The sequence below is a fragment of the Pygoscelis adeliae genome, unplaced genomic scaffold (assembly GCF_000699105.1).
Source record: "Pygoscelis adeliae isolate BGI_AS28 unplaced genomic scaffold, ASM69910v1 Scaffold38, whole genome shotgun sequence".
Taxonomy (NCBI): domain Eukaryota; kingdom Metazoa; phylum Chordata; class Aves; order Sphenisciformes; family Spheniscidae; genus Pygoscelis; species Pygoscelis adeliae.
The window spans coordinates 18,287,975-18,295,902 of NW_008825614.1; the positions used below are offsets into that span (position 1 = coordinate 18,287,975).

The window sequence follows — 7,928 nt, forward strand, 5'->3', positions numbered from 1 at the left end:
ATGACCAAAATTAGAAAATACCCTCACCTGATCTATAGTCCCTATCTGTGGGAGTAATGCCACTGTAACCCGTGGGAATATAAAGGTGAATAATGCTGAGACTCTGGTTTTGTAAGATCTCTGCAGACTTCCCTGTGGAAAGTGAAAAGGGCAGGAATATTTGAAAAATCACTTTTAGCATTTACTTTAATAGGTTTTCCTTTCTCTGAGGTCTCCTTAATACGTTCTCTTTGTTAGAGCACTTGAAACACTGGTTTTTAAAAGCGATTGTTCTTCTTTGCTTTATTTTGAATACTCTGTCTGGCAAGACATCTTCCTTTGGCAGGCCAGTTTAACAACTGCGGTGTGCGGTTAGGGCCAGACCAAGTACTCGGTGTTACTGCCAAGAGCTTGTGGTCACTTTTGGAAAGAGCAGATACTCCTCCTGTTGCCTAATCAAACATGCGTTAGTACTTAGTGCTGGAGTGGGAGCGATGCAGGGTTAAGCATGAGCCCGGATATTTCCATGGGGTTGTGCTCTGGAGCTTCACCAGCTGGATGTAACCATCCTGTGCTGCTCAGAAAGGAGACCGGTGAAGTTGACTTCTCCTTAGTCCTCTGAGGAGGATTCCTACCTATTTCCCATCCTTTTTTTACATGCAAGCATGCTTTGTGGTCTGTGACTTATTTCTGGTGGTTTCGGTTTCCATGATGGGGTTTTGTGTGTTGCCGGGGAGTGGGTTTGTTAAACATGACATTTTTATATGCAGAATATTTGCAAGCTTTGTGTCATATCTATGTGCCGTATTCCCTCTCTTCTTCTCCAACTGCGGCAATTACCTTTATGTTGGAAGAAGCCCAGAAGGAAGCAAGGAGTCCAGGCATCTTTCCCCATCCTTGGCCTCTCTGTGTCCCTGCTGGTGCAGAGAAGCCAGGAGTCTGTGGATCTGGCTGTAGGCAGTATTTCCATGAAACAGGGGTTGTCCTTGGCTCACATGAAGCCAACTTGGCTACCGTCTTGGCCCCCTCCTCCCTGACCATGCATGCCCAGGGTAGAGGGGATTGCAGGATGTGGCCAGAGAGCTCCCCCGGTGCTTGGAGGGCTCGGTGGCCCCGTGAGAGCAGCTCCCATCCTTTCCACCCATCTCCAACCCACCTGGATTTCGGCTCTGAACCGAGTTGAATTAGGGAGCTGCAAAGGCTCTGCGTGTCCTTCTGCGGAGGTTAGATATGGGAGGGAAGCCGGTACGGTGGTGGTCCTGCCTGGCTTAGCACTTTCTAGCACAGAAAGCGGTACCTCCCTCAAAGTCTTGGGGGATGCGTAAAATGGGATGTTTACCTTCGAATTAATCCAGCACTTTGTTTCTAGGGAGTATTTTCTAGGGAGCGTTTCTCTGTGTTTGCTCTTCATGGAGGTAAAGAAACGAGAATGCGGTGTGTTTTTAATAGTGTTTGTCTTTACATAAAATAAAAGGGGAAAATGATTATACAGCGAGGCTTTTGCAGGAGGGCTGCTTTCATGGGAGGGGGAGGAGGTGGAAAGTGGCCAGGATAGCTCAGAAAACCTGGAAAAGATTCCCCACTTCTTAAATGCCAATAAATCCAACCATAAGATGGATGTGTGACACCTTCCCACCCCAAATTCTTATTCTTCTTTCAATCTGGTCGCTTTGGAAGAAACCCTCTGATTTTTTGGCTGTGTTGTTGGCACCAACACAAGCCAGTCCTGCTGGGATGGGTTATCTAATGGCCCTGGATACCACGTAGATGGCTATTTTGGCAGGCATGGAGGTACAGGAGGGGGTTTGGACCTGTTTGTGCGGTCCCCCTTCCCTAATGCACACAGCCAGGACGTGATGGAGACATTTATCTTGTGATGGGTGTTGCCTATGAAAGCGGTGCTCCTCCGGTGCCTCCACCTGCAGGCAGCTACAGATTATTTAGGTTTGTTCATTCTTTTGCTTTCCTGGGAATTAAAAAAAAAAAAAAAAAGAAGAAATCGTAGATGAGACCACTGTTACTAAGATTTCTTTCTTGCTTGCCACTTCTGGTTTAATAAAAGGATCTGTCCCGTGGTTGTGTTTTGCTTCTCAGCCTCTATAACACTTCCAAAATTATTGTAAGTAATTTCTGAAGCACCGGAAAGCGCAGAATCTGTAGTTGCAGATTTGTGTGATGGTTTTTTCCTTAAGTGGTTCCTTACCCACTTTTATCTACAGCTGTATTGACAAAGTCCTCATTACTTCCTAACTCTCCATGTTCCCCATTAACCACTCATTGAGAAGCGGTGGCTCAGCAGCTCAGCCGGCCCAGAACCACCCATTAATTCTGCTCACACGGCAGCAAAGTTCCTTCTCCAGCATTTCCTCTGCTACTCCATCTTGGAGGAGTATTAACTCCCTGTACCACCCGGGAGCCTTTAGCTTTTCCACTCGGGTCTTAATTGAGTTGATGGATACGTGTCTGGTTTTAACCTTCCTTTCACTTTCCTTCACTACTTTTCCCTGTATGCGCAGCAATCCCATAGGAAACTCCCATGGGCTATTGCTTGCTTTTTATTTTTCTGCCTGCCTTGCATGCATGCACACACACAAATATACCCGTCCCCTGCACACGCAGTCACGTGCAAATTGTAGCCTGTAGTCATTTGTGATTACGGGAAGGGTTTGGGTTATCAGCTGAATTTTGTTTCATGCTTTGGGTAGTTATTAGTGTACCTGCCTAATTAATATGATACAACCCTCTTAATGAGAGGAATGTTCCACTGCTATAAAATAACCTGAACTCATCCAAAGCACCTTCGTAACTGGTACAGCCGTGTCTGTTGTACAGATTATACCTGTAGAACAATTTCAGTAAGAAGATAACTAGGGAAATGTCCCTGATTTAAATTAGTATGTGGTACAAACTCCACGGGTAGGGCAGTCTCCAGCAAAGGCCAGCAGAGAGTGGAGGGAATGATGGGGAATGCTGATGAAGAACAGGTAAAGCGCTAGCACTGAGAATGTGGAAGTCTTGCTATGAAACCTATTCAATTTGCAATGTATATCTGAAGAAGTCATTACACATGCTTGATGTGCCACTATGGCATAGCCCTATGTAACCCTATATAGTTTTGTCCACTACTTAATTGAAAACTTCAGATGGTAAAACTGTGGCGTCACTGAACTCAAAGTTAACACCAGGGTTGATTTCACTGGGAGCCACTGAAAAGAAATCCCAAATCCATCCTTATGTAAATCCTCTAGATTTGCACCCTAATTATCAAACTTCCCACTTTTTAAAAATCCCTTCGGAAGTGGTATTGACAGCTGCCTGCCGTGTGTGAGATTGCACACGTTAGAAGAAATAGTTCAGACAGTATTTGTAGCTCGGCTGTCAGATGGTATATCCTAGCTGGGCTGGGGCTGTATTCTACATCTAATTTATCAAGCTAGACTTACGCTGTCCATGGGATGGCTATAGGATTTTTTTAAATAGAGAAAATTGCGTGCAGCACTGTGCAAACAGCGCGTTACCCAGGCTGTTCTGCGCCGTACTCCCAACGCTGGCGTCTCTTCAGGGGTTTATGCCACAGCCAGTCGTGTCAAATCTGATGTCAAAGCTGCCTGTGAAATATTTCCCCGTTGTGGTTGCTGGCCGAGTCATCACTTTGACTCGGATGCGTTTCAAGTCTCAGCTGTTAATGTTTTTAATGCAGGAGAGGCAATGGGGACGGCACATTCAAACACTGGATGCAAGTTCAAAAAACGTGACTTGCAGACACCCTTGTGCAGACTCTGGAGCACTGATGTCTTGGTACACGAAAGTCTGAGGGTAAACCCTCCCTCCGCCTAGGCCGGTCTCACTGAGGCTTGTGTGAGTGCAAGGAGAATTGATCCTTCAGCCTGAACAAAATGCAGAATTGGCTTTTTCAAAGGCTGGTTGCTTGGGTCGCCCTTAGCTGGGCTTCTGGGGTGGCGGAGGGGCTGCCTAGTGTGGGACAGCTGTGTGGACTCGCGTGGTGCATCAGTCGGCGCTGCTGGGTCCCTGGGCAGGAGCGGGGCTGGCAGCTTTCTGAAGGCATCAGAAGGTATTTCCTCGCCAGGAAGACAAGTAGCTTATGGTGTAAATATAAAAGATTAGTTTTGCAGCCTGGAAACCCATGTGAAATGTATGCTAAACATTGGAAAAAACATGCTTCTCTATTCTCCGCTAAAAATGGACTAGCGTTGCATATATGGTTTCATCATATGTTCTAAATGAAAACTGTCGGAACTGAGAATGCTTTTCAATTCGTACGCTGCGATTTTCTTTAAAAACCACCCATGAAAACATAAGCATAAAACCAAACAAATGAAAAGACCTCTTCATAATGTTAAAGTTGCTGACTCATATCTGCAAGCAGAAACATCTCCCTACCTTTGCCTAGATAGGCTTTTCCTTGCAAAAGTACAGCCTTCTGCTTCTCAGAAGCACTGTTAACTCTAAAATTGCAAAAGCAGTCAGTAAAACAGCAGTGACCTGCGTAGAGCACTTTGGCTGCCATTGCCACACAGGTTTGCAGTCACCACTCCTTGGCTGGAGTGAGTGAAGAAACTCAACACCTGCCACAAGAGCATCCTCCTCAGTAGCTAAAGGATCCTGCAAACAGAAATCATCCAAAGCAGTTGCAGTAATTGAACCATACAGAAGGTGTTTAAGTTAAAGTGGGGTCAGGTCTATACAGCTGTGTACGCTTCCCAGCTGGTGAAACTGAGGGAGGGACAGCAGGAGGCGGCTGTGGGAATTTGCATTCAAATAGGATTAGCCCTCAGGAATTTCTCTGTTCCCATCCTGATGCAGACCATCAAGCCAGTCCTCTCTGTAGCAGTTGATTTTAATACATACAGTGAGTGTGTGTGTGTGGTGGGACAAGGGCTCGGTGTCTGAAGAAAAGCAATGTGAAGTGCCCCTGGAAATAGAGAGGCTGCTGTGCTGCACTTGAAACGGCGATTTTTTCTTTGAGCACTGTGATTATTTGGGGAAATCTCTTGTGCGTGCTTGATAAGCTTCTGGACCTGGAGCGTGCTGCAGGCTCTGCTGTGAGCGAGGGGCTGGTGGCCTGTCTGGGGTTCGTGAACCACAGCGGTGGAGGAGGACTGAGCCTGGGTGAGGAGCTTTCAAAGGTGGTGAGCATTCAAAGGTGATAAGCTTGCCATCAGGAAGGGTCTTTAAGACCACACGCCAGAGAACGTGACAGGCAAGAATCCCTCGTTTGGGACTCTCATCGCCTGGCAGAAATGATTAGGGAGTCACCTGCCGGAGGGGAGCTCGAGAGGAGTCATCCCAATAGTGGGAACTGGGAGGAGAGAGTGAGACAGGACACTGCTTTCCTGGCAGGGGGATCCCGCCAAAAAGGTGGATTACTCTTTACAAGGGAGTGGGAGCAACTGGGGAGAGGAAGAACTGCTTGAGCTGCTGGGAGTCAGGAAGACGAGCGTGGGTGTGCCTGGTGGCCCTGCTTTTGAAGGACTGGGCGGCAAGGTGGACCGTGGAGCCACGGTCAGTGGGCAGCAGGGAGTCTGCACCCTGCAAAGGTGGTAGGGACAGGGAAAAAACAGGGCCAGGGGTTATTGGGAGCTGGGATTTGCAGGAGTGCTGGCTCTAGTGCTTTGCAACTCCAGCATCACTGACTGCTGTCAGTGTCCAAAAAGAGCTTCATCGGTCTCCTCACACACCCATGCAAAAATAATGAAGTATGCTATTGCATTTTACAGTGCACATTTCTCATGCTCTTCCATCCGATGATTCCTCCTGTTTGTATACAGGTATATTGCTAATAATAATAATAATAATAATAATAATAATAATGAAAAAGCCCGAGCTATTGCATATGCATGACAGGACTTTTAATATCTCCGTGTACTACCAAGCCAAGGAGGGAAATGGTGGGCAGCCCAGGACTGCTGCATGTGTCTCAGGAGGCAATCCCTCATGCGGTTAAGATGGCACGAGTGGAGCGGGTTATGCCTTATGTTTAGGTCCCCTCCCATAACATCTGCTTTCCTGATGAGCCATTTTGTAATTTGAAGTGCCCCAGAGACATAAGCCCTGCAAAACCCAAGATAGGTTTGAGGTCCGATCGGGTGTGGAGGGGTCATCAGCCCTGCTCTGGAGGAGAGCGTGCCGGGGAGAGGCATGGTGGGTGTGTGCTGGTGGGGAGCTGGGAATGAGGAGAATGCGTCTGAGGGCAATGCGGAGAAAGACGTGTCATATCTGGGATGGGAGAGGAAGGCAAGCAGTCGTCCCTCGTGGGGGGGTGCCAGCTGGGTATTGCCTGCAGATGTCTGCAAGGCACAGGAGCTCGTGGGTCCCCGAGCTGTCTCAAAATAGATGTGAGAGGGGCACTGGATGGCAGGAGGAAACAGGGAGGAATGCTGAGTTGGAGGGAGGAACTGGCAATGTGAGAGTTTGGGGGGCACTGATAATTCCCTTTTCTGTTCAAGCAGGGACCCGGGGAGGGCATGCTCCAAGAGGAACCGGCTGCCCCCCTGCCGAGGACTGGGGGGACAGTGCCCAGAAGGGTCCATCCCTTTGGCATCTGCTTTTTGCTGGCCTCCCCCATCCCTCCCCCACCTCCCAGCCCTTTTGCGTGGGATGGGGATTGATCTGTGCAGGGACCTCTCCGTGCATCCCCATCTGGCATGTTTTTCCCCTTAGATGACAGTTCAGGAAAATACAAGCCCGTGCCGAAATCCATCCTTTATTTGGGACATTACTTAAGCTCATGCTTAACTTTGAACTGTAGTGAATTGAAGAGGATGGGAGCATGCGTTTAAAGTTAAGCACAGGAACAAAGATGGGCTGGAGGAGGAGATCAGAGTGCTTGCTGACCCGCATCCCTGTAAGGTGCTTCTGCAGCAATCGAGTTGCTCCTGACTTTCCACATCATTCAGGCAGAGTGAAGCCCAGCATGTTCCTACTGTGGTTAGGTTAATTTAATTAAGGCATGGACTTCCAGAACATATAACTAGGTGACTTATCTGCTACATGTCTGCTCTGGAACACAAAAGTACTGAACTCTCCTGCTTGTTACCTGCCTTTGTACAGCAGAGATAAATCAATGTATATGCCAATGATGTGATGCATTCGCCTAACCCGTTTTTGCATGGTGTCATTTGAAAAGTGAAATATGTCTTGCTGATGTCACATTGTCTTGTGGGTTGTCACCCTCTATAACTTTGTGTTCCTCTTTCTCCTTTGGCACACAAACAGCATTAAAAAAAAAAAATCCCCTTCACGTGGTGCATAGACTCTTGAAGCGTATTTTTAACCTATTACACTCAACCATATTTGGTTCTCTTCTCAAAATACAAATTCCCTGACATGCTCAGATATGCAGTGATGGGTTTTTTTTTTTTCCTCAGAAAAAGGAATGTAATATATTCTGAGTGAACTCAGAACAGCCACGTTCATTTCTATTTCTTCTAAACTTCTATTTGAACTTTGCAAGACCAGGAAAGAAAAAAAATGCAATTTTATAGTGCAGTTATCACAGTTCCTGTAAATAACTTTATTTGCTATGCTCCTTGCTGTGGTGGGGCAGATCTTCTGCTGGGTGAGTTTCTGACCTGCGTACGAGATGAGAGGAAAGCTTGTTAAGGCATGGCCCTCTGCTCTTCTGTTTCCCCAGCAGATGTTATGGGAAGGCTCTGTACAAGCCTATCTTCCTTTCTGTGATCCAGACCGCGTTCACTCATGCAAACCATAACCAAGAATTGAGTTTCCCTTTAATTGTTTTCCTGGCACCAAGTTTTCTGGGTAACTGTATGCATTTTTACACTTCCAGTGTGATTTGCAGCTCCCTTTCTGCTGTTTGCTCAGCAAGTGATGAACACAACTCCCACCAATCACTTGTCCCCAGCTACTTAACACCATGAGAGGGTCCCTTCTGCTCCGAGGACACATAGAGCAGGTGACCTGCTTCC

At 47.2% G+C, this 7,928-nt stretch overlaps 1 protein-coding gene across 1 annotated transcript in view; it reads left to right on the forward strand.

Annotated features, from left to right (window-relative positions):
* BTBD11 (BTB (POZ) domain containing 11) overlaps positions 1-7,928 on the forward strand; it is an 86,632-nt gene that overhangs the window by 26,148 nt on the left and 52,556 nt on the right. The window lies entirely within an intron of this gene.